Source organism: Nicrophorus vespilloides, unplaced genomic scaffold, assembly GCF_001412225.1.
Source record: "Nicrophorus vespilloides isolate i.1.1-1 unplaced genomic scaffold, Nicve_v1.0, whole genome shotgun sequence".
In the NCBI taxonomy this organism is placed as follows: domain Eukaryota; kingdom Metazoa; phylum Arthropoda; class Insecta; order Coleoptera; family Silphidae; genus Nicrophorus; species Nicrophorus vespilloides.
The window spans coordinates 151,741-178,597 of record NW_017096573.1 but is presented as its reverse complement, the minus strand read 5'-3'; the positions used below and the strand labels follow the sequence as shown (position 1 = coordinate 178,597).

Here is a 26,857-nt window from a genome sequence, read left to right as displayed (position 1 = left end):
CGTGGAGCGCACTTGCAGCGTTGTCGATTTTACCACGTTACAATATACTTTTTCATGCAACAACATTTTTTAAACAAAAAGTTAACTGCTGCAAAGAGTTATTATGAACTCACAACTCACAAAAACATATATTCATTCTTGTAATTTTCCGTTTACAAAAAATTAACAAAAATAAAAGAAAAAATAGAAATTTAACAAATTATAGTTATATTAACAAAATAATCTAATTAAACAACACCTTTGGTAATCAAGTATTTAAAAAAAAAAACTATTATTTATTTTAATTTAAAATTTGCTTTTTGAAAATATCCAATCAGCACTGATCTAATTGCATTATGCAAGGCATTTCTGTACTTATAATTTTAAAAAAGATGATTTTGATACTATGAAATTATCATTTTCTATAAATTTATTTATATTTTATGGCTTGGTTGTTTATACAATCTATTCAGTGTGACCATTTTTGTTATGGGTGGGTGACATTAAATGGGTGAACTTTACGGGTGGATGTTTACATCAGTATCAGTATGTTCCATCAGTATACCTGACACATATGTTTGCTACTAATCGTTGGCAGTTGTATTCTCAACTATAAGTATATGGAGATTTTTATAGGTCAGAGGTCGCAATAAATACTTATGGCACCCCTGGTATAAATCGGTGTATTTGTCTTCAATATCTGCTTTATCACGAGATGTTCTTGCTCTTTGCGTGTAGGAGGAATTCTGCGTTTGTTTCAGATTTTTCTGTACCATTCCACAAGAAATAATCTGTTGATTTCATGGTCGTCAGATTCAGTAAGTACTGTTTTACACCTTAATTTTTGTTTTCCTTTTTCTCTGAAACCGTTCAATTGAGAAACTTAAGTAATGACTTATTAAAATTAAATTAGATTACATTTAGTTTTGTCCAATAATATTGCAGCTCAATTTATATATGCAAAGTTTTTTATTTTTATATTTCCTTACACAATAATTTTCCCTTGACTATTGTAATCCATATTAATGAATTATTTATTAAATACTGGTATTTAATACATTCAACAATTAAATTCTATATTGCTTCCATTTTCTGATAGTAATTAATTTTGTTTCATCTGCTTCGTCCTAAATTTAAGGGCCTAATTACAGCATTTAATATTACATATAATATTGATAGAAATCTGCTACTAGTGGCAATTATTCAATATTTGCTTGAAGCAAATTTAATTTCAAATAAAGTTTCTCCAAAATTAACAAATAATGTTCAATATATTTAAATTTTACTTTGAATTACAATGATAATATTTTTTACAACAATAACCAATAACCACATACTTAACGACAGAAAAAAATGTATAAAAAAAATATTATTTTGTTTTACTGTATTCTGGTTCTACTTTTTCCAATTTCTGTATTAGTAAGTAGCATATTTATAAAAAAAAAACGCAATACCTAACTAGTGTATGTATTTTTTCATATTTAGATTTTATTTTTATGAAAAAAAATATGATGGTGGTCCGCGGAAGTATTTTGAATTAATGGTCCGTGAGGTCAAGAAGGTTTGTGTCCGCCGCTCTAAACAACAAACATTTATTTTAATCACTGCGATTATCACAGTATGTTTAGATCTTCATAAACAAAAAAAGTGAAATACATATTTGAAAACTAAATCCTAAAAATTACTGTTTGGCTAGTAAATTTTGTTAATACTTTTGTTCAGTAAACATAACAATTATATGAATATATGTCAAAAAAAAAGAATACACTGATTGCACGAAGGAAACTTTAATGGATTTACATGTCTCATTTTATGTTATTACAGAAGTTTGTATTGCCTGCGACAACTTCGTCGAAATATTAGTTTGATTTTAGTGGTCTATTCAATAATATATTTATATAACATCGGTTATTAATTGTTTCTAATTGTATATCACGCTCTTCTGTTGGCAATGGAAGTTCCTCATCCTCTCTTCCAATTCAGGCCTGAAATACACAAATTGTGTGCCCTTCGATTTGCTTACTCAACTTCAACAACATATCAATATCGTCGGGTTTCGCGTTACCGTGTGTGCATTGACCACTTGATTCGTGTTTGTAAAACATAATTAAATGAGCAATAGCTTTAATGATATCGGTTTTCTTATTCATAACAATAATGGCAGCGGTACCCAAACTGGGCTGTGCGGCGACCAAATCATCGAAGTCCATGGTGGTATCATCGCAAACACGTTATTACGAAAATGTGGAGGGAGTTGCCGCAATAAGTTATACAACAAATTTTGAGTACCTGCAATAACTTCGTCGAAATATTTATTTGTTTTTATTGGTCTATTCAAAGATATATTGTTCTTTACTACTACTTTATATGATTTCCAATCAAATACTTTTATTGGTATTTCTATATAGTGTCAAACTGTAAATTAGATATTATTACGAAAATGCGGAGACGGTTGCCGCAATAAGTTACACAACAAATTTTGAATGCGTGCAGAGACGTGATTAACGTACTTCTCCTTATTGTCTCGTAGATTTCGGGTGTACGCTAGGCGGTGGCGTCACATGCATCACGCGTTCACGAGCGCGCGTTGGAAAGCCGCCTCCGACGCCACCAGAGATGCAGCAACAGCAGCAATAATTATTGTTTCCTTCACCTCCCCCGCAGACGCACCCCTCTAATCCCGTACACAATGGGATGGAGGTGGGTGGAAATGCGAGTCTCGAGGGTAGGAGGGATGGCAGACAACGCCAACTGCTCTATGTAATTACACCTCCAGCCGCGATACCTGCAGCTACACAAGCATTCCTCCCTCACTAATTCTTTCGTTATCCTTTACTGTTATTGCTCGAAGCAATTGAATCCATTAAAAATGCAAGTTGAATGCAGGCTCCCTTTTAATAATCTTCCTGGCCGACGCTTTAACGGTCCGCTTCCAGCCACTCCTTCTTTTTAACATATTTAACAAACAAATTAAAAATGAACCTTCATTATTTCATGTTATTTTAACTTTTAAACTTCTTTTGTATATTTCTTTTTTTGAATTACGTTTTACTCGCTCACATTTATATAGTAACTGCGCTTGTATTTCGTATATATTTCATCGCGTACATAGGTTTCTACTTAAAACTGTGCAGCTCGACGCAGGAAATCTATAAATTCGACAGCCGATAATTCCATCAAAGTGAAAATGCGCTCTACCAAAGCATTCTATAAATCACAAACTCACAGCAAAAAAAAAAAAAAAAAAAACTCGTTTTTTTAAACTATTTGAATCTGCTAATGGAAATTTCGTTTCGTTTTGTTTTGTTTAAAGGAAATAACGTTTCTTACGCAAAAACCGACTTTTAAAAAACCGGTTTTAGAATTTAAACTTTTCTACCAAACCGTTTAAAACCGGTTTTTGAATTTTTACAAAGAAATGAGACAATGGATTTTTATAAATTATTTTTTTTTTGTTTAACTTAATACAAAATATAACAAAATACAATATCGCAAACGAAATTTTAGAACTTTGCTAATATTTCATAATGGCGACTAATAATCAAGTGGTTAAGTCGCCCTACCCTCGATTCCGTGGACGCCGGTTCGAATCCTGATCATGGCAGTCCCTTTGTGAGACCTCTCGGTGCTTGCTATTGTCTTCTGTAATTTGTTGGTAAAAAAATTACCAAAAAACAAATGTCTACCACCATTAGATTTAATTAATGTTTGCAAGTATAAGATTGTAAATTAAATATACTATGACATAATAAAAAAAATTATAAAACTATCTATATATAAATTTTATTGTTTTATTTTTCTCAGATTTTAGATTTGATTTTAGAAAGTAAATAATTTCTACAAATCTATTGCTCAAATAAGTCCTTCTTTTGGATACAAAATATGCAGAAATGAACAATATTCTATCACTTTTTTTTCGGGAGGAGAGGAAAACATTGCACTGGGACCACGGTAGATTCGTGGTATTTTGGGATTCTTACCCACTAAAAACCTCTCTTCTTCTTTGTCAGCATTTAGGTCCTATTAAAATATTCTATCACTTGCTACATGTAAACAAACGTCGCATTAATTCTTAGTGTCAAACGATGTTTACGTTGTTGTAAGATTTCTTCCTACTGCAATATTGGACACTCTTTTGGCGAAGAGTAGTTAAAAGGGAATTTTTATTGTATTGTGTGTCATTTTATTGATTGTTAGCGGCGCGTTTCACGGCGAAGTCCTTAATTTTCAAAATTAAATCTTATACATATAGAGAGAGATCTTTACTAAATGTGTATATTTTAGAATTTAAGACCAGTCTCAAAAAAACATTTTTCGAATTATTTATAATCGATGCATATCCGATATTGAAATTCAATTTAACGCAATAAAGCTATAATAATAAAATGGAACAATGCATATTTAACGCGTGTGTTGTGATTATATCATGTTTTATTTATCAATTAATTCGAGGATTTCGATATATTGTTCAAATATTTTTCCTTTTCATTTAATTTATAACATTTTTTTTAATAACACAGCTAAATTAATCATTTAGTTCCATTATAAAATAAAATAATTATAATAATATTATCAGTTAAATTATGAATTGAATAAATTTTCTATACAGAAAATGAATAAAATAATATATATTGCTAGCACGGTTTAACAAATTCAAAATAAACTAAATTTTTATTAATCAAAATAAAAATATTTAAAAAAAACAGTACATTTTCATGTTTGTTTATATAGGAATAATCGGCTTTTTCAAAGCTGTTTTTATACGTTTTTTTTTTATATATTTACTCCGGATTTGGGATATTGGCAGAATAGCACTATGTGAGTCTGTATTTAGCTATTGCAACTCGAAAACGTTTATTATCTTTGCAAAAAAAAGATCATGCAAAATACAATTCGAATTACATCTATATTTGCACCTGACTAAAAAATAATAAACTTATTTAAAATTGTTAAAATTTAGTTTCCTTTATTTTATTAATCTAGTATGAATTGGTAAATGCGCTGCAATAAATACAATAAATGTATAAAAAGGAATTAATGAATTTAAAAAACAACAATTTATTATACCAAATTAATTTTGGTAAAGTTTTTAATTCTTTGGTGGATGTGGCAGGTCCAATAGGAAATTTGTATTAAAATATATATATGTAAATTGCAACTAAAATTATTAATGTAAAATTTTGTTTAAAAATATTGAATTTGTAAAAAAAATAGACCAAACCAAAAATGTATTATCTTCTAATTTCAATATAATTATTTTAATATTCAAAATATTATTTAATCATAATTACCTGCATATACTTTTAATACATTGCATATTTTACATTTTTTTTAAACTAAGATTTTATAATGATTTATATATCTATATATTTATTTATTCTGTATGCTCAATTCGATCTTTTAATTACGAGAGTTAAACCAAAGAGTAATTGTATAAATTCTATATAACTTGATTCCCTTCTCTTCGCGGAATACATGTGAATACACGTTTCACTGAAGACGGTAGCAGGATGCTTCCAGGAAAAACATGAAACGATACTTCATTTCCAAGTATGGATGTCATGAATGAGAGGAATTCCTGTACCTGAAATATAAATGTGTATATGAATAAATTGGATTTGAGTGGGCGTCCCTCAAAAAGATGATGACTACGATGATGATAATAATGATATGAGGGAGCTCCAAGTTGGACCGGCGTAGATCGACGCCTTCCGTCGCGACGCCCGACTACGAGGGGCGTCGGTCGCGGGACGCACGAGAGTTAGTACCGAACCGTATCTCGGCCGGAGCTCTATACTGATCATATCCAGACTCAAACTATATAGCACGCGATATATATGTATATAGTACACACATACAATATAGCACTTCGGTCCTTTGAGAAGTATTCGCCGCCGGCCTTTGCCACCGCCCCCAAGTCTCGCTCACTTCTAAAGCTCCGAATGACTCTTTCATGAGCGTAACTAAATTGCGCCTTCCTGTGTGACACTGCCTGTGACTTCCAACAAAGTTTCTGGACTATATAATTACATCCTTGACGCACGCATATTCCACGTCCTGCGAGACTCGAATACCATTCTCGCATTTGCTGCAGCTTCAAACTGGTAAGGAGCTCATAACAACTTTATTCCTCCTGGCCAATTAGCATTCATTAATATATGCATTTCTATTCACTTTTTTCTGTAACTTTGAACAATCAATTTAATATTTAATATTGAAAAAATCATTCTTCTAAGAATCAATAGCAAAAAAATCGCATTTTATTTCAACATCAAAGTTTCATCACTTCTTTACGCCTAATTAATATATTTTTTATATTTCCAATACATTATAAAAAAACAACATTAATCAATAAATAAATTATATTGTTCATAACTTAACTAAATAAATCATCAATAATTTGTATTATCCAATCGATTTCCAAAAATGATGTAATACATTTCTTAATAATGTTTTCAGTAATTAGTTGAAATTTTCTTAACTTTCAAGTGTTTGTAAAAAAAATATATTTAGCAATTTTTCAAATGTTTTTTTTTAACTTTTATTGTTCATTCACAACCTGCCAACATCTCAGGCTATAAGTTGAATGCTTTTGTCAGACTGAAAAAAAAGAAAATAAAAACAGAAAAAAAAATAATATATATTTAAATAAACGAGTAAAATAATTTTTGATATTTTCAATGAAATATTGAAATTTTGAGTGACGCGGGGCGTCTGAGAAATATAACGTTAGTAATTAATATATATAAATATATAATTAATTAGACTGAGGAAGAAATAATACATATTATCTTTCAACCATGTTTATTTTATAAAAATATAACAAAAAATATCATCAATTTTGTTTGGCTTTGCTAATTTTTGTAAAATATCTGCATTCGGTTCATTTTCTGTTGTTTGACAAACTCTTCTAAAATTATTATGCTTTAGATGTGCTTTTACAAATCGTTAGTCAGTAGCAAGAAGGTATATATGTCGGGGTTGCCCAAACTTTCCAGTTTTAAAAGTTTTGGTTAGTTTGTACCCAATAGAGTTTTATACAAAAACCAACTATTTTAAAAACCGGCTTTCGAATATTAACTTTTCTACAAAACCGCTTTTCGATTTTTCTCTAAAAAATACATTTTTTTGTTTCTGGTAATTAAAATAATTTATTTACTTGTATATTTTAAGTCTAGGCTCAAAAACCGGTTTTTTGAATTACATAAATACCGGTTTTCAAAAAATAATGTTAATAAAGGATGTCCCAAAATTAACGCAACATTTGAATTATATAGAAAACATCCTATCGAAAGTTAATTAAATACAAAATGTTGCAATCAATGCGACGAGAATCCAATTTAAACAAAATATAAATAAATAATCCGATATGCGAATGGAATTCACCTTTGATCCTAATTACAGTTAAACAAAATCCGATGAACAAATAACAATTTGCAATTAAATCCTCCTACTTCATAAACAAAAATAAATGAAAAAGAAAAATAAATATATAACATTTTAAATTAATAGTAAATTGGCAACACGCACCAATGAAAAAAATATACATGCATTTCTATACGTGCACGAAATAAACACATCGGATTTGGGTGTTATGAATTTTAATTGGATTCCTCTCATCATCGATTCAATGATTCCCGAAACGCCGATGAAACACCACATGAAAATTTAAATGAAAGGAAAGAAATACACAAATGAGAGGTAACGCATATAATTTTCGATTGCAATTAACGATACTTGACCCACATGAAACCGGACTTTAAAAACGACAAAGAGAAATCAACAATTATTATTATAATTACGCAAACCAGAATCGTAACGCTCGGACATTTCAAATTGATTCGCATTAATTATTTTGAAATAATTCTAGCTGGTGGATAAACACGCGAATTCTAAATTGCGAAATCAATTAAATCAATTTTGCGCATGCAAAATTGGGCGTGTATAATATATAGTATGCACCATGTGGAATATACTATATAGTGTATACTATATATATATATATACGTCCGTCCGTTTGAATAGCGTGCAAATGAGATATTGATTACGAACGTCGGAAGGTCGAAAATCTGTGTTCCAATGATTTTTGATGGGTAATAGTTTGAAAAGCGAAGATTATGAAATATATATTTTTTTAGAAACATTAAAATAATATTATTCAATTAGTGGTTTTAACTACTCGCGAACCGAAATTTCTATGTACTACTCGCGTGGTGTATTTTATACACAACATGTATTACTGCCAGACGGAGTGCATAAATAATTATATTATGACAAATAGCAAAATAGCAGTAGTTCCTCTAGTTTTAATTCTACTCTACTTTAAAATGTGCTTTTTAAAATTTCATTTCTAGTGAAACTTTTTAAGTAATCTATCAAACCAATTTTTGAAACAACTAGAACTTTAATACAAATGAAATATTAAATAAAATTCAATTCAATTCAATTCTGAAACGACTACCAACAATAAAAAATGAAACGTTTGTAATAAACAAATAAAAAAATACAAAGCACTCTTTTTATATTATTGCGTATAGTGTGTACATTCCATTTTGTCCACTTCAACACAATGGAAATTTTATTTTGTTTATGCACATTTTTAGTTTATTGTCATTGTTATTTTCATTATTTTTATTGCATTTTTAAACTACTCACAATAATTGACACACAATTAGCACTCGAGATGTTTTGCCCGAGGTAATTTTTAAAGTCGACGGAGCAAAGGATATTTCAATTTGATAGTTGTTTTTTATAACTAGCAAATTTGTAGCTGAATTTTGTATAGAAAATAAAGTGTTTGATAACACTCACATTTTTATAGCATAAAATTGTTTTTTTTTTTTCAATTTTGTAATAATTGACCAAGTACCTATTAAGTTTAGATAATATAATAATCAAAATATAATTGTAACTAAAATAAAAATAAAAATAATTCATACTTATTTCTAATAAATGTTTGGAAAAATCGTGCAGTATTATTTTTTTCGTTGTCACTTAATACTTTTCATCTTTCAAAATTATTTAATGATTTATTTTACTTAAAGAGAATGAAATAACTATTTTAATCGTTAACATTTCTGTTATATTTTCTTGTTCATTGAATGCAATTTCCACTCGAATCAATATTATTTATGAATTTAAATTTATATTTTTTTTTCAAATAATTTCTGTTTATTCTTAAGTAAATTGATTCCGCTGATCCATCATCCATCAAAAAGGTCACGTATAGAAATCGAACGTAATGTACGATATATAAAAAGAATTCGGTCTTCGATCAATATAGAAAAAAAAAGTGAGGCCATTAAAATTCTTGCTGCTGCAAAAAAAATATATATAAGAGAGAAAGAGGAAAGGATGAACCCACATTCGGTGTGTCCTTTTTTTCTTCTTCTCCCTTATTTTTTTCTCTCCCATTTCCATCGTCTTATTACGGCCCAGACGCATCCACCCGATTTTTCGTTTCATCAATCTTCTTCTGTAACATTTCATCATCCCTAAAACAGGACGAACATGTTGGATTAGGCCCGCATCTCTTCAAATACACCCAATTTCGTACGGTGTGAATATTTGAATATTTACATATATTTTTACACTTAGTTTAATAATTAAACAAAATATTTTTCAAATTTATGAAGGCAGCGATGAAGATAATTTTAATTATTTAGTATTACCGGAAGGGTAATAACTTCATTCTAAATTAAATGAAACAAGAGGATTTCATATCATCATACACAAGATTTTGGAAGACGCAGTTTTTAAAAGGTTAAAGAATTCTAATGGACAAACATTAAATTAATTACAAATATGCAAAATGCGTTTTTTGAGGTATGAACCAAATACAATTTTGTAAGGAAAAATTATCAATGGAAGAGAATGCAGAGTAAATACTGGATTTATTACTACGTCGGGGTAGACCAACAATAAGAGACGATTTACAACATCGAAATACAAGGATATGATGAATTTACTATGATATATTATGACCACCATAACTCAATGACTTCTTCAAATCACTTGGCTTAACTCCATTTATGGAGTAAGAATTCACTTAATAATTGCTATTATTTAACTTTCTTAGATACTTAATTTTATTGAAACCAAAACTCTTTTATATGTGAATTTTAATATAAATGTACTTAGATCACGTTCAAAATAAACGGTTCAATTATAAGTAAAAGCTTCAAAAAATTACCGTATTTTTCGTTTTTTAGAAAAACCTCACAAAGAATTGTAAAAGATACTAAAATAAATAAATATTTTAAAATATATTTTCAAATGTGCAAAATTTTCTATTTTTTTTAATTATAATGAAAACATGTAATTTTACATGATTTTTCTTATTTATATTGATTGAAATTTATCAATAAAGTTTATGTTGAATATAATGGATATAAACGATATATTCCTGTGAGGATTTAATTTCATAAATAGTTGTTAATCTCGCACAATTAGAAAACTCGATCTATTTTCTCATTTGACGCTGAAGTTGTAAGTTTTATTATGTTGTTTTTGTTATGAAATGAAATTGTGGATACCTTTTCTGTGAGTAAATCGAGGATGATATTTTTTTGTGAGCGCGTTGAAAATTAATGAATACATAATCTCGCATGATTCGTGTAGAGTTGGTTGCAAGATTTGCGTCTTATGTGTAGGGTATGTATATAAATGTGTATAATAAGCTCGTTCGTATTCAGAAGAGGAGTGATGTAACGCAAAAAGTTTTGGAAAAGCGTTCTCGCTCACTCCCTCGTTTCACAGAACGCCGGAGACGCGACACTATTTATTTTTTGGAAAATTAACCGTAAGTTTTTCTTTGGTCGAAGCCGCGAATCTCGTCTACTCTCCTTCATTTGCATGCATAATATTCCTCACCCGTTTTTCAGCTCTTGAAGATAAATTGTATCCACTGGGAGATGACCCTCTTAACCAGATTAAGCAAACCATCGATATCTGATTAGTTTATAAAACTACTCAAAGAAATGCGTATAATAATTCGTTTGTATTCATCGTATCGGGAATTAAAATTAATTTGCATTAGTCAATGTTGTGTTGATATTACCTTAATGCTTAGAATATCAAGTTTAAATTCCTAATGGCTGTTATAATTTAAACTAAAGTCGTTCGAACTTCCACCGAACAAAACCCCAGACCCCACATATTTCTCTTTTCATCCTTTTCGAACAACAGCAGTCGATGTAACTCCTCTCATCGGTTAATAGCGAACATTCGAATCCAACCTGGGTCTGTCTTAAGTTCGGCAGTTTCCAGCAGGCAACAAACTAATCGTACCGTTTAATTCGCGCCAGAACTTCGTGTTTCTTCGCTCCTTTCTTCCTTGCATTCTACATCCTCTCCGCCTCGTCCCAAAAACGTTAATTAACGAAAACTAATTTACGGAATTATTGGACTCGTCACTCCTCCTCCTTTTCCTCTTCGAACATTTTCCCAGCACGGAATTAAATTAATTTCATAATACGTCGGATTCCCAATTTCTCGGTTATTGTTATTTCTACCCCGATCGATCAATAATTTAAAACTTTAATACTTCCACGCAAATATCAAGATTACTACAGAATTTAAAATGATAATAAGAGATTTTTATCTAAAAAAAAACTAGAAATTTGACATGTCAAAACTCGTTATGAATATAAAATTTACAATTTGTACATGCGATTTATAAAAAATACAATTGTAACAAAAGATTTTTATATTGCCGAATCGGATGATCCTCCAGCCGAAGACGATATCTGGTGATGGATTTTGAAATCTCTTTTTTAACGAAGGCGATATCAGTGGTCGTGAACCAGGGAGAATTGTTCAATTGCTTCAACGTTTTTGACTGAAATCTCTGGATTATGTCTATGCTAGAGTTGCGGATCCCCAATGTTGAATACCGCAGGTCCATACAAAGTTATTTGTTATATATATATATAAGAATTTGTAATCCAAACATCGTTGAAAACATAAAATTTTAACATAAGTGTTATATTAATTTGTATTTTTTAAACGAAAACTTGAATTTGTTGTGCAAAATAATAAAGTTACATAATTGCCTAATCAATATTTATTATATAGTGTTAATTATATAATTTTGTACATGATTATTACTTTGATCAATTATTTGTATTTTGTGAATTAAAAATGTTACTATTTTGAGTTGTTATGTTATCGTATTTTTTTCTGTTGAAGCAATTCCATAAATATATTTTAGCAATATTTTTTATAATTATTTCATAACATAGATAATTTTGACATAATTTACAATTTATTTTGTTATTTTTCTTCAGTTGTTATAAAAAAAATTTACTAAATAGTAACAAATAGAAAATATTGTATTTTATTTTTTTAAATGAACATACATGAATAAATATACATAAACTTGGAATATTTACAGAATTTGTTTAAATTCAATTCAATTTATTTATTTAACTGAAATAATAATTGTATAGCACACATTTTTTTATTCACCTTGTTTTCATTGCGTTACAAACATTTGTATTCATATTAATTTTTTGTTGACCTAACTATTTTTGTTTAACGTGAATGATTTCAATGAACTGATTTTGATGTTATTGATGAATTTTTTCTTTAAGTTGTTTTCTGAGTATTAGATCTGCAAATCATTGCATTCATCTTATTTTACTGTATTGAATCTCATGGAAAAGTTATGAGAGCGACCGACAATCGGAATGGTATTGAATCGAAAACGTCGGGGTAGAAGGTTTGAATCGGTTGATTTACAAGTATCGTTGGCGTTTCGGTATGCCATGAACGAATTCCGAACTGGTTGCAGATTCAAATTGAAGTCCGCATTTATCGTAGGAGGTGGAGGAATCGTAAAACTTTTTTTTTAATTTTCAAACCCCTATCATACACTTTCAATATAAATTAACACAATATGTATCCTGTAATAAGCGAAAAATAACGTATACAAATTTTATAGGAAATCAATATTTAATTAAGGAATATATTAACATTTTGGTTCGGCGGTTATTTTAATTAATTTGAATGAAAACATGATCATATTTAATTAAAGTTTGCACGTTTTCGTGCTTATTATCTCATAAAAAATAATTAAAAACTAATTTATTTCCAACAAATTTTAGTTCATTCATTTTTTAAAGCCTTTCCACGTAACTTTTTTTCTCTACCATTCATTCACACAATTTGGGACTTAAAACGACTATTGGATGGTGGGGAATACCAAAAAAGAAAAAATTTAAATTTTTTACTTTATTATTTAAAGTTTCAGATATACATAAATTCAAATTATTTAAATTCTAGCATGTATACATTATTTTATTCTAAATTACATAAATATGAAATTGTATATGAAATAAATAAACGTTGCAATAAAATTCACTTTAAGTCAACAACAAAAAAAAATGATAAAATTTTTAAATGGTGACGATTCTTTTATTACAATCGCAAATATATTTAAAAATATCAATTTATCAATGATTATTTTTATATTTTATTATATAATGCATCAGCTTACCTAGAATTCACAGTGTTGAATTCTAAAATTTGAAGTACGTTGAAATTATCAATACCGTTTACTCTAAACGCCAGCGATGAGGCCAGATCGTTTTTTTACAGAATGTTCGGAAATAAATATTTTTTCTCTGCAAGAAGTGGTTCAAGGTCTAGAAAGAATGATAGTCGGTTAGTGCAAGGTATTAGAAATACAGTTGATGAAGGAGAGTTTTCAAATCCAGCTTTTAGAGTTTGAGCAATTCAGGAGAATTGTGATCGAGTATTGTTCTGCAAAAGGTTTGGCCTGTCTCTTATAACCAATCTCGGTGACTATTCGCCATAAGTTTGTTGGTTTCGGTGTGTGTTTTGGCAACTCATTGTTATCCAATCATTGTTCCGAATATCCGAGATTGTCGAAAAGAATCAATTTGTCGTCATACTTTACAATATGGTTTGTATTTTCTTCATTGGTTCTACAATGGAAATCATTCAAAAATAGTACTAATTTTTAGTTATCTAGGGATTACAAAATTTAATCTACAAAAGGCAATTTGACAGATAATCACAAGCTAAGACGTGTATCTGAAAGGCCGATGAAGCACCTTTACAATAAAAAAATAAAGTAAAATATCACATATATTATTAATATCAAAGCTGGTACTTCGATATTCGGACATTTCATAGTTAATAACCTAATAATTAACTTGTTCCTTTATTATGTAATATTACGGCTATAATTTGTAGCTTATCTACATCTGCAGTGTTGAAATTCAATTACGCGGATGTTTCCAATTTGATGTTGATCACGATTAGAAACTAGATGAATTCGATTTCGTGCTAAATTTAAAAAAAAATAGATATTGATAACGGCAATTACTACGACCAGTTATCGAGCAATAATATTAAATGCCACAATAATGGAATTCGCGTCATCGTTCTACACATAATTACGAAATAAACTAAATCTACAATTATTTGAATATCACAGAGTGAAAGGGATAGAGAGAATGCGCAGTTAACATAAACGCATTATATACTCCGATGAAGATTTTAATCGAATTCGATGTTACGAGGGAACGAACGTAATAACAAGTTCGGATTAAAAGGATTACGCGTTACGCAAAATTTAAGTAATCCAGTCACCCGAGCAATGTTAGCGTTTCGCAAAATTCGGAAATAATCTTTTGATGATGATGAATTCTTAGATTTGCAATTTCTTTTATTTAATACGTGTCTGAAGCTGCACATCCCGCTTGGGAGATTTCTCTATACGCGATTGAAGTTTCGTTCGATGGATGCGCCGGGCAACTAACTTTAGATCATCACACTTTGATCACCTCCCTGATCAAATTCAGTTTTGTTTATAACGCAGTCCTTTCCGCACAGAAACTAATTCAAAATCCGACGAAGACTACAAAGTTTTCCTTGCTACTTCGGGCGTTCCGCAGGGACGTACACTAGGTTTTATAATTAAGAAATTCCATAAAATTGTTACAGATTCACGAAGATTTTATAATATATGTTCATTACAAATTATAAACGGAGTTGAAAACTGAACTCTTTATTTGCTATTTTTTATGAGAAGGCACTGCATTTGCACCCCGCAGCATCCACGAAACATCCCCTCTAACTTGATGCAAGATATATATATGTATACAAGATTTCAAGCGAAATGTTTATATTTCTTTTTATTTTCGTCAAAAGTTTCGCTGTTTACGGGCCAAATACAATAAACATATTCGCTTTGCAGATGATGAAATTACACCCGGCTTCTACACTTTTTCTGAGCGGAAATTTAACTGTGTTAAATTGTTTATATAATATTATATCGCTGCATGTAAGACAGAGAGAAGAGGAGATGGAACGATATAAAAAATACGTGACTTTCTTTTTTTCTTTCTTCTGAGTGCTGTTTGCTGTGAAAAGATAAGAGAATTTTCCGCTTTCCTCCGCAGAAGAAATTGCTTGTTTTGCCGGGGCTGTTTGAGGCACTTGTTTTTTTTTTATATATTTTTCGCGCGTTTCGAATTAAGAAACTGAAGATTTTGCGGATTAAAATGTAATCAGAAAATGAAAAAACTTTATGTACCACATGTCAGTATTTAATTATGTTTAAAGGAAATAATCAACATTTTTTTGGATATCAAAAGTACTGTATGTTAAAAAAAAATATTAATAAATTTTGATATAAATCATGTTTTCGTACTTTACTGAAACAGTTGATTTTGATTAATATTTTTTTTCCAAAAATATATTAATACTAAAATATATAATTTTTAATTAAATGATGAAAGATATTTGTATTAACAGTATTTCCTAAAAACGTACTTTTAATTTCTTATATTATTTATATGAAGAAGGGTATTAATTGGGTTTCCTTTTCAGAAAAAAAGTTATTTCGTATGAACGTTTCTTCGAAAACCGTGATATGGTTTCCAGAAAGCTTTGTTCTTTTGAATTGCGTACGATAAGATGCTAAAGAAAACCTCTAATTATATTTGTATGAATCGTGTTTTCATTTTCAAAATTGCATAGTCAACGAAGTAGAACATAATGAAAGTATTGCATTCGATTTAGAGAAAAAAATCAATGTTGATAAACAGAAAAATAAATGTAGAAAACATATATATATATATATATATATATATATAATGAGAAAAATTAATATGTGGTTTAGTAATTATATTTGCTGTTTAATGAAATCGCGGCTTTGGAAATATGCTGAAATTAATATGTGCAGAGTGAGTAAGGAAGGCCTCTGCGTTTGATGGAATTTAATAATCCTCTAGATACTCTTGCACATCAATATTCGAGCGCTTTTCGCTCTATTCTGGAAAACGGTGACTGTATCTTTCTACGTTTGGGCGTGCATAGCGGAGTCTGTGTGTAAAAGAGAGACGGATGTATCTGGAATGGCGAAATAAAAGGAGACGCGAGGATACCTATAAAAGCTTGGAAGCAATTTCTCTACCGTTCGTAACGAAAACGCGTGTACATTGCTCGTTTCAATATTCAATAAGCATTTCCAATTTCTTGAGGAAAAAAAATGGTGAGAGAAAAAGAGAATTGGAAGGAAAAGCGGGAACGGCACGCATACAGCACCATGTTCGACTCATTCAGTTTTCCCACTCACTCTCTCTTTCTTTTACTATTCTCTATAGTCTATCTACCTACAACACCAACAAAATAACGTGGAATATTTGTAGCCAAAGTGAACTGTGCGAATGCATGTTTTCCACCCATTCAAATACACATTTTCGAAGCGAATAACAGAAACCTATTCGATGTTTGTCATCCAATATGCACGCTCTTCTATTCAACGCTTTTCCAAAGAAGTGCATAAAACCAATTTATTTCTTGCATTCAAATATATATTCTGCATATATCAATTGATAAACTAATAAAAACAAACAAAAATAAAACATTTTATTATTGATGATAGACGGCGTATTAAAAAAAGAACAGAAATATTTTTTTGTTTTTTAGGAAAATCACGTATATTATTTTTACCGATAGATGGAGTATTGGAAAAAAATAAGTAAAACATGTCTTGAACCTGTCAGTTGATTATGCATTTATACAAATATTTAAAAAAATATATTAGATTTGAATAAAAAAAAAAAATTTGAAATAACAACAACTTTAACAACAACAAATTAATGCTCAAATAAAATATAATAATTAGGAATTTTTTTTTTTCAGAAAAAAAGAGATTTATATTTCTACCCCTTTTTGGGTTTAACGGTCCCCACAATTTTTTGTTGGTTTTTGAGGTTTGAACCAACAACCTTTCGTATCGGATTTTCGTAACGGTAGATTGCGTCTTAATTAATAAACAAATCAAAATCAGCATTGACTTTATAATATCAAAGATAGTTTTAAATTTACTAATAGATGGTGTTCTATAAATAAATAAGCACAGCATCTTCTAATAGTAATATCCTTTGAAAACACAATCGGCTATCCGGTTTAGGATAGCAATATTATATATGGATTTTTCTTTGGCAAGACGAAAAGCGAACGTGGTACTCTCTTCTTTTTTTGTTCTGTTTTACTTGATATGGATGTGCGCGAGTGTTTTGGTGCAGGTTCAAAGCAAATGTATAACATATTTATTTAATGAATAATTTAGGTCTTATTTCCGGTTCTAAGTACATCAAAGGTTGAGTGCAGTTGGGCCCGAATTCGATATGCTTCAGCGTAAAAGAATCGATCTGATATGACCGCTCCAATTTCCCCAAAGCCACAATAATAATCCGGGCAGAAGGATGCTTCCATTGATACTATTATTGGAGATCCAATGGTAATTGTACAAACGTTGTTTACAGAAATTGTTAACATTGTTAGGTGAAAACAATTTATTTGATGTAGTTACTATATTTTCCAACAAATGGTGTATTAGAATGAACAGAATAACGATTTGTATATTATAACAATGATGTAATATTGTAACAATGATTATTTAATTGAAATTAATTTAATATAATTTAATTTAATAAGTTTTGAAAATTATTGACAGATAATAATAATGTTCGAAGTAAAGAAGACAAAAATATTTTGTAAATCTTTCTGTAATTTTTATTGGTTCTGTATGTATACACTTATACCTCGCTATATGGTATTTCGCTATAACGGCCTTTTTAATTTTGACAGTTTTTATATTTACGGCCCACAATGTTTCCTTAAGCGGTCAAAACAAATGAAAATAAATCAAAATAATTTATTCGTTATACGGCCAACTTTTCCGAAATGTATCTAGGACCTAAAGGGAGGTATGAGTGTATTTGTTTAAATAAAATTAGAAATACCATTAGAAAGGGATTTGGATAATGGAAAATCGGAATGCGTTTTATTGCGAAGCGGAGAAGGACAAAAAAGGCTTACCTAGCCAAGTTGTGGAAACAAAGCAGTATATATTGGTGAAACATGCTAATTCCGGATATAAAAAGAGCAATTCCAGATGTTGTTCTCGAAACCTCGGAGTAGTTTGATTAAACTGGATAGCGAAGATCAGTGGCGGGTAATGAGTTTTGTGCGGCGTTACGAGGAGGGGTAGGAGATGCTGTGTTCCGATGCCGAAATGGGGAAGGGAATGTGGGGGAGGTGTTGCGTCCCAAAGTGGAAAAGCGGTTTCTGCTGTTGTGTGCTAAGCTATTGTGCGGAAACGGTCGAATGCAATGATCGAAGGAACGGTAGGCGAAGGCGTCCCCGCACGTCCCGCAATCACGACCTGAAGTGGTAATCTAATCAGGAAGATTCGGATTCAGTGCATATTGATGTCGCGACTGGCGTACGTACTACACACCCCATTCGAATATCATCCCTGTCGGACGGGGAAGACCCGAAGATCATTAATGTAATGTACCGTTGGGTTGGGACGGAATGGCAGGGTGGATTTCACGTCATCTATGGGCACAATTTTACTCTTTGAATTATGTGTCTATGCGCAAATCGACATCGAAATTGAAATGTTAATTCGTTCGTGCCTGAGGGTGGAATTCCCATTTCGTCCGTAGCCTCAACGAAAAAGAACGAATATGAACGAGAATGTTAAAAAAAGAATGGGGATGAGAGAAGGAGACAGACACCGGCAAATTACCACCGGGGGTTGAGTAGGATACACTCACTCCCTCTCTTTTCCTCCTTTTTTTTTGTTATTTAGAAGATGAATGGCACTAAATCTTAGCCACTAGACATGAAGAATGACTTGAACCCTCTCAGGACTTGGGAGATGGGAGGGAGTTTGCCACGACGTGAGTGGAACCACCGTCAAGATTATACGCTGATTATACCCGCATAAAGGATTGTCTTCCTGCTGGAAAGAAGCTCGGACCTGCTTCTTAAAGTTTTCTTTCGCTTCGCCTCCACTTAAATAATTTACGATTCCATTTCGCTTATTAAACGAGCGTGAAAAGCCGGCTCACACTTTTTTTTGCTTATACTTTGTATACATTTTTTCTCTTCTTTCTGTTATTCTTTTTTAATTAGCGCCGCTTCGGTTTTGATAATTAATACGCGACGATTCCGTTCGCCGCGTAAAATAATCCCCATTTTTATGTCTCTCTTTCCCTCTCACACACATACAATCTCGTGCTGTTCTTTCTTTCTGTTCCTAAAACCATTTTTCATGACGGGTTTCTCGTTTCTCCTTTCACTGACAAAACACTCGTAATTTAACAACATTGTTTCGCGCAATTTTTCATTCGCATTATGATTTTCACACACCCGTTCTCTACTTGAAACAATGAATCAGTGAGAAAGAGAAAAATATAGTGATACACGACAATACATTTGATATGATATGAATTAATTTAATAAGTTTTGAAAATTATTGACAGATAATAATAATAATGTTGGAAGTAAAGTCATATAAAAGTTTTTCAGTTTTCTTAGTTTTTCCATGTTTATACATTTATAAATATATTTTGTTTACTAAACTAACAGACACAGCGTTAACATTAAATGTATTTGTTTCTACTTTATTTTAATTACAACACTTCTTTGTTTTGCTATTACAGCAAAAAATCGAAGATGGTTAATATATTCAAAGTCTAAAGATAAAATACCCTTGATATATCTGAACACAAGTTTGAACAATGATGTAGCAGGTGTACAATCCGAGACTTCTTAAGCAATTCATTCTTATTAAAATCCCATATTGACGATAACTCTGAGATAATATTATTGACAATAATTCGATTTGAAATCAAAACCGAATGCTCGGATGTAACAGTAAAATAATATCGGGGAACTTATTTACCTATTACCTCAAAATATATTTATTTACCCCTAAATTACCCGTTGAATTGAAAGGAAGAAAATCATATATCAATTTAAATACTGTCCTCATTGGGTAATTTACCCCCGGCTGCGCATTTGGATAGCTGTAGAGAATTGTAGTAGATAAGCGGATTCTGTGTCGGTTTTCAAGGAGGCTTCCTCGATTTTCGAGAGCACTAATAATTATCTAGCAATATTATTCAATAATAGCTCGCATCAATTAAGATCCTAATTCTAGCTTACAAAGACTTTTAGAGTGCTTTTCTCGTTCTGCACATCTCTAGATGGAAAGTTTCTTTTTCTACGTCCTTCGGACCGATATTGACTGAGTTAAGGAGTTCGCCTTATTGGACTCCGGAGAGAAACAAAAGAATCTAAATCAGGGAGGAAAAACATTATTTACAGTCCTTATTTGATAAAATGTGGATTCTGTGTGACCCATTTTTATGTTTTTTCTTTTTTCTTCTCGTTTGGCTCTCCTTTTCCATCCTTTCTATCTGCCCAGACGCAACTAACACAGATGTCCAAAGTGGCTTTTGTGTGTACATTCATATATATCTCAATGCGAAGCCACGTATAAAAATAAAAGAAAACGAGGAAGAGGGAATGGACGTCACAAAGAGAGAGTGAAACAGAGAGTAATACACATGGCGAAGCAGAGCAAAGAAATAGTGGGTTTCGTCGCCAGAGGAAATCCAGGTTCCGGAGGATAACCGTAAATGTTTCAATCTGACAAAGGTATTAGTTTAAAACGATATCTAAATCCCCGTCCGCCCAAGTCACATTAAATTGCCTTTTATGTCGTCGGTTCGGAGTGTGGGGGGAGAGGGAATCTAATTAATCGCAAACCGTCCTCCTCCACCTCCAGGCAACTCCACGGCAGTCTCACTCAACCTCTCCGGTCGCGTCCGGACAATATTTACTCTGTCCTCCACTTGCAATTCCATCCACACTCGAAACTTCGTTTCATCGCTGAATGGATGGATTAATTTTTAAAATAAATAGAACCAAGTAATTGAAACACTCGATACAAACTTGCATGCAAACGACAGAAGAATCCATTCAACATATCAAGAAGTAAACTGTTTTACACAAATCCAATATACTATCTCCTTTACAGTTTCAACTAATATATTAATAATCATCAACGTAAACAATTAAAAATTGTTAATGAGAATTTTATTAGTTATAATTTCGCTACTTCTATTAATAAATAATGAGGTAATTTTATGCAATACCAAATTAAATATTATACTTTTTAATAGTAAACAAAAAGTATTAATTATTTGGTAAATGGTGATTTCTATAAACCCGAATAATTGGAACTCCATTTATCAAGTGAATTTGTATGTTGAAAGAAAAGATTCATTGTCGATGCTGTTATAGGTTTTTATATAAAAAGTTATTAATAATCAAATATGTAATTGAACCACAAAATGTAAAACAATGGCTGTTAATTAATGGTATGTATAGATTATTTCATTGAAATATAAAAGCATTTTTTATAATAAGTTTTTAATTATACTGAGCTTATTTAATACAAAATTGACTAAATAATAAATAAATTTCAATTTCAAACAAAGGTCCATATAATAATAGTTGTATGAAATATATGTATGTACGAATAATTGAAACAAACAATATTTTGTTTATGCGGTGATTGTTTTCTTGTGATTGTTGTTTACTAGAGTATATTTTTGAAACAATTTCAAGAGTAAAACGTAAATATTTGATTGAAGCCATTTGAAAATCAAGATATGAAATTTTTGAAATTCATTGTATATTGTATACTGAAAACTTTCATGGATAATTGGAACGCTATCTCCGGACAATTAGTAAATTGAAAAGAAAGAAAAGAAAAGGTTTATTGTTGATGCAGCGATGTTTGCTGAGCTTTTTCCTTTCTTTCTTAAAACTGCTAATAGAGATATTTTTCAATTAATCTGCAATCTGTGAAACGAAGTGAGCCAATTAATGGAGCGTCTGAAGGGCGGAGTGCGGCGATGGCCAACGGCGGTTATCCGGTGCGAAATAAATGATGTACGGATGGGAACGCCCGTGGATTTCCACCGCTTGCCGTGCCATTTAACAATAACCCGCAGCTCATATGAATGATATTCGCACTTAGTATCGAATGGATCTCGTTTATAAAGACCTATGGTTGCTGGAATCAATAGACCGAACTGCAACTCTGTCTTATATTTTTTTCTCACTACTACTTTTATTTGCGGATGGAAAATTGCAAGGAACTGATGAGACGCTTTCAAATCAAGACAGTTGTGACGTTAAAACGTTTTGTTGAAATATGTAAATGGTTGACGTTTCGCGGACAGCGGGAAACCGGAAACTTGTCGCTAATCCGCGTTATTATAATCAGAGCTGCGTTGAGTATTAATGCAGTGGTTTTGTTCCCGGCAGAAACAACAAGGACCAAATGAAAAGCGATGAGTGAGAGTGAAAGAGAAAATTACATTTCTCATCTATTTGATGGTTCAATCTGTTAACGCGAAGCTAGAGACATGGAAGGGCGGTAGACTGTGGGAGGAGATGGCTCCAAGATTAAATCAAACTTTAACAACCGCCTTATAAAGTGGTTAAGGCATTTATGCATATAGACTGCCTCATCTCTCTCCCTCTCTCGTCACTCCCTTAAAATTAACGTCATTAAAATGGAATTCTCGACGACTTAATAACCCTGTCAATTTGTCCGGCAGCCTACGTCAAATTAACAACGGCGACAGCGACTCAAAAAAAAAAACAACGTATACAACAAAAAAAAAAGATTGTTTCCTCGAGTTTCTTTCTAATTGCTACATAGAGGATTACAACATCTAAACAAATAAAATAAAAGGTGGAATGGAAACAGTGATACCTTCTCCTTCGTCCGCTTATCCTAATTTTAAACGCTATTTTCGCCGAAACTTGATAAGCGTCCGAGGGGAGTGCTGTTCGAAAACTTTCCTTGTTCGCTCTAATGTCTCGCGTAATCCCAACAATTTGAATCTCCCGGGCCGGATTATGAATGGAAGCGCGAACGTTCCCAGCTAATTATATCCAACCAGTTTGGATTGACGCACATAATACGGCACAAAAATAACATCTATAATTCTTCTAAAATCATATTTATGTTTAGTTTTAATTTCAATGCATAATTTTGGCCGCGAATGGCGTAGCAAAATTAATTTATTCATTTTGTTTAACATTACACATCTGCTTGGATGAAAATTTATTTATTCAGTACTTACATTAATTAAAAAAATCATGTAATTAAAAATTAACGCTCGAAAAATATGTGTCTTCACATGAGTTTGTCAGAAACTATAATAGGTAGAATGGATCCAAAAGATGCATACCAATGTTGGCTATTTGGGGCACGCGATTAATTTTTAGTTTTTGCTGTAATTTTATACATTTGGATGTAATTTGCATTAAAAAAATAAGTAATAAAGAAATGACTCTTGTAAAAGTAGCGTCTTTACAATTTTCCTCATAAACTGTAATGTGCTACGAAATAGTTGATAGTTTTTGCGACTTAACGCTCACACATTTCGAGCATTCGATGTGGATTTACTTTTTTAATCAATGTTTTTATTAATTAGACCGAGTACAAGTACGAGTATGACTTCTTTATAAGGTATCCAAATGATACATATGAAAATTGGATATTTGGGAAATGAAACTATTTGGCTGTTTGGTTTGTTTTCATGTAATTAATTAATGAAAATAAAGTAATAATTTGAAATATTGAATTCTGAAATAACTAAACTAATATTATTATTTATAATAATATTTTTACATGTAATTACTAAATCATTTCGAATTCTTTGCTATTTCTTTGTGTAAGTTTTGTAAGCTGTCAAATATCAAGCAGTTTCAATAACAATAATATCTAGTATATTTTTCCTTTCCACGATTGCTTTATTCTTTGGAAAACTTTTACGTTCAATTTATCAAACTGAAGTCCTCAATAAAACGGCGATCCCTCGGGTTTAATAAATTGCGAAATAATTTATGCTTTGAATGTGCGCAGATCCCGCAGGTCGCATGTCTCGCATTATTACTTTTCCGCGAGTTTTGATTTTACGACGATGTTTACTCCGATCTCCTAGGAAACGTATCTAGATTTGTCGGGCCGTTTCCTCCACCCTCAACTACTTCAGTCAACATAACTCGCATCCTCGTTTGAAACGCAATTTTTCACATCACATTTTTATTTTATTTTTTTTTATCCGCAAATTTGTCGAGAAATTGAGTTATCCCGGTTAGTATCAATTCGAACGTTCGCGCTCTGGTTTAATGATTATTTATTATGCAGTTTTGATCCTGCTCGCAACCCTCTCCTGATTTATTCGCTTCGATTCCGCGCGAAACATGATTCATCGCACGTAATCAATGTTAGTCAATTAATTTTTCCCGAGCGTGTAAATCACGTGAACTAATTAAATGCAAACAGTTGGTAGCTGTTGTGACTTAAGCCTCACTCATTTGGAGCATCCATTGCGGATTTATTTTACAATCGATTTTTTTTTTAAATTGGACTGAATACAAAAACTCGAGATACAACAAAATTATCATTTATAAATTATGAATTTGTTGATTCAATGCAAATCAAAATGTCTTCTACTTTCATAGAAATTTGTTTTATTATTATCTATAATAGAATGAATAGTTTTTAAATGTTTTGAAGTTTGTGTACATTTATATAGTATATTGTTCCTGAATTAAATCATTCATAACTTCAAATCAATCTTTAACTGTCATGATTAATATACAATATAAATAATCTAACGTATAAATAATAATCATTTATAATAAATCAAAATTAATTGAAACAAAAGCTTTCCAATTTCGGTTAAAACATTCACTGATTCTGCATAAACTCTAACGCATATACATAAATATATATAACAAAAAAAATCAGTTCAAATGCAGTTGTAAATTTCGGACCGGACTGAAATTAGATTAAAACAGTTGAATAATCGATGTTGACGGTCAGTTCAATGATGCGACAATCAGCGTAAGTTGATTTGCATCGATTACGTTAAATGCTGCACCAGGTCGGCTGCAAAATGAACCGAAAACATCATCAACGTCTGATTATGTCAGTTTGATGCGATAATTTGAAATAATATACAAGCAAACCAAATAGTTAGATTATAGATGTCGCTTTTTGATTCTGTATAAAACATATGCAACTTTAATAACTTTGCTTAGCATAATATTATATGAACTAAATTAAAATGTTTATGGCTTAACAATATAATAATTATTAAAATCATATAGCTTAATTTTTATTTTAATTAAATACAAACAACAGTTATTAAGTTTGATTATATATGTCGCTTGTATCGTTTATAAATAATAGTCTCATTTGAAAAAATAAATCGACGAATAAACATATGATCGACTTGAAATATCAAATTTCAAGCAAATTAATTTCCCTTTAGAATGGAAAAGTACAGAAGTTAATAAACATAATATAATAACAAACAATTTGAGTTATAACGAAAAGCTAAGAAGGGTATTCAAATTGTCAATATCTTTAAAATGTTCACAAGAAAGAACGACAATATTCTGCCATATGGATAAATTAAGTAATTATATAAGTAATATAGTTTTGTTTTCTTGCAAGGATCAGTAAAACTTTTATTTTATTTTTTTTAATGTCCTTCAATCACTAGCATTGATCCTTATTCTCGAATAAGACTATTAAATATAAATGGGACACATATTTTCGGACAATTTTTTATCTAAAATGGGACTCTTATTTTCGGACAGAGGGAGTATTAATTTGAGCGGCCTGTGGCTATAGTCGCCTGTATCATAAAATCTGATATGGTAGGCGACAGGTTCAAATCTCATCAACAATAAAAATTGTGGGGATCGATAAGCACCAACAGGATGGCAGAAATAGGACCAAGAGATTTATATCAATATAAAATTGTAGTAACTTTCTTTCGTATAGTATTATTAGTAAGTAACTGATTTATCTGAAATTTAAAACTAAATTGTAGTGTGTGTTTATGTAACAATTTTTAAACAAATCATAGTTATCACTTTAGGCTTTTGAAATGTAAATATGTGACTTTATTGATTTTGTTCAATATATTTGATTTTTCAGCAAATTAAATGTAATACTAAGTAGTTATATGATTCTGTTGGTATTCAGTGAGAGGAGTAATTACATTAAACGTCTTCGGTAATGGCGGTCCATTTCGGCGAAATGCAATTAGTGTTGCTGTAAATATACACGACTTGCACGAATCTAGAGGTTCGTTATTTCCGGATTGATATGACTTCAGGGCTTGAGCGTGTAGTTGATTAAAGCACCGCGAAATTAAATTTGAATGCACTTCTTCGCTTCCGTATTTATCTACGCGCGTTGCGTTTTGCAAAGGATTTTTGAGAGCGATGTGCGCCTTTGAGAAGAGCTGAAAAGGAATCCGAGCTGCGGAAAGGGGATTTTAACGGGTCGAACATAAATATGTAATTATTCATTTTGGGTAAAAAGGAGGAAGAGAATTACAAAATGTATACGTACATCTCTTCACTCCATTCAAAGATTCGCTTTAATCTAATTACCATTTATTTACAATCCATTAATCCCCTTTTCAAGTTTCGC

The 26,857-nt window shown here is 31.0% G+C and overlaps 1 protein-coding gene across 1 annotated transcript in view; it reads left to right on the top strand.

The window, feature by feature from the left end:
• Positions 1-5,731: 5,731 nt before the first annotated feature.
• The window catches only part of LOC108557427 (leucine-rich repeat-containing protein 24-like), a 51,453-nt gene continuing 30,327 nt past the window's right edge, over positions 5,732-26,857 (top strand). The window contains exon 1 of the mRNA XM_017913934.1: positions 5,732-6,083. The gene's annotated coding sequence lies outside the window, so the exon portion shown is untranslated. The remainder of the gene's footprint in view (positions 6,084-26,857) is intronic.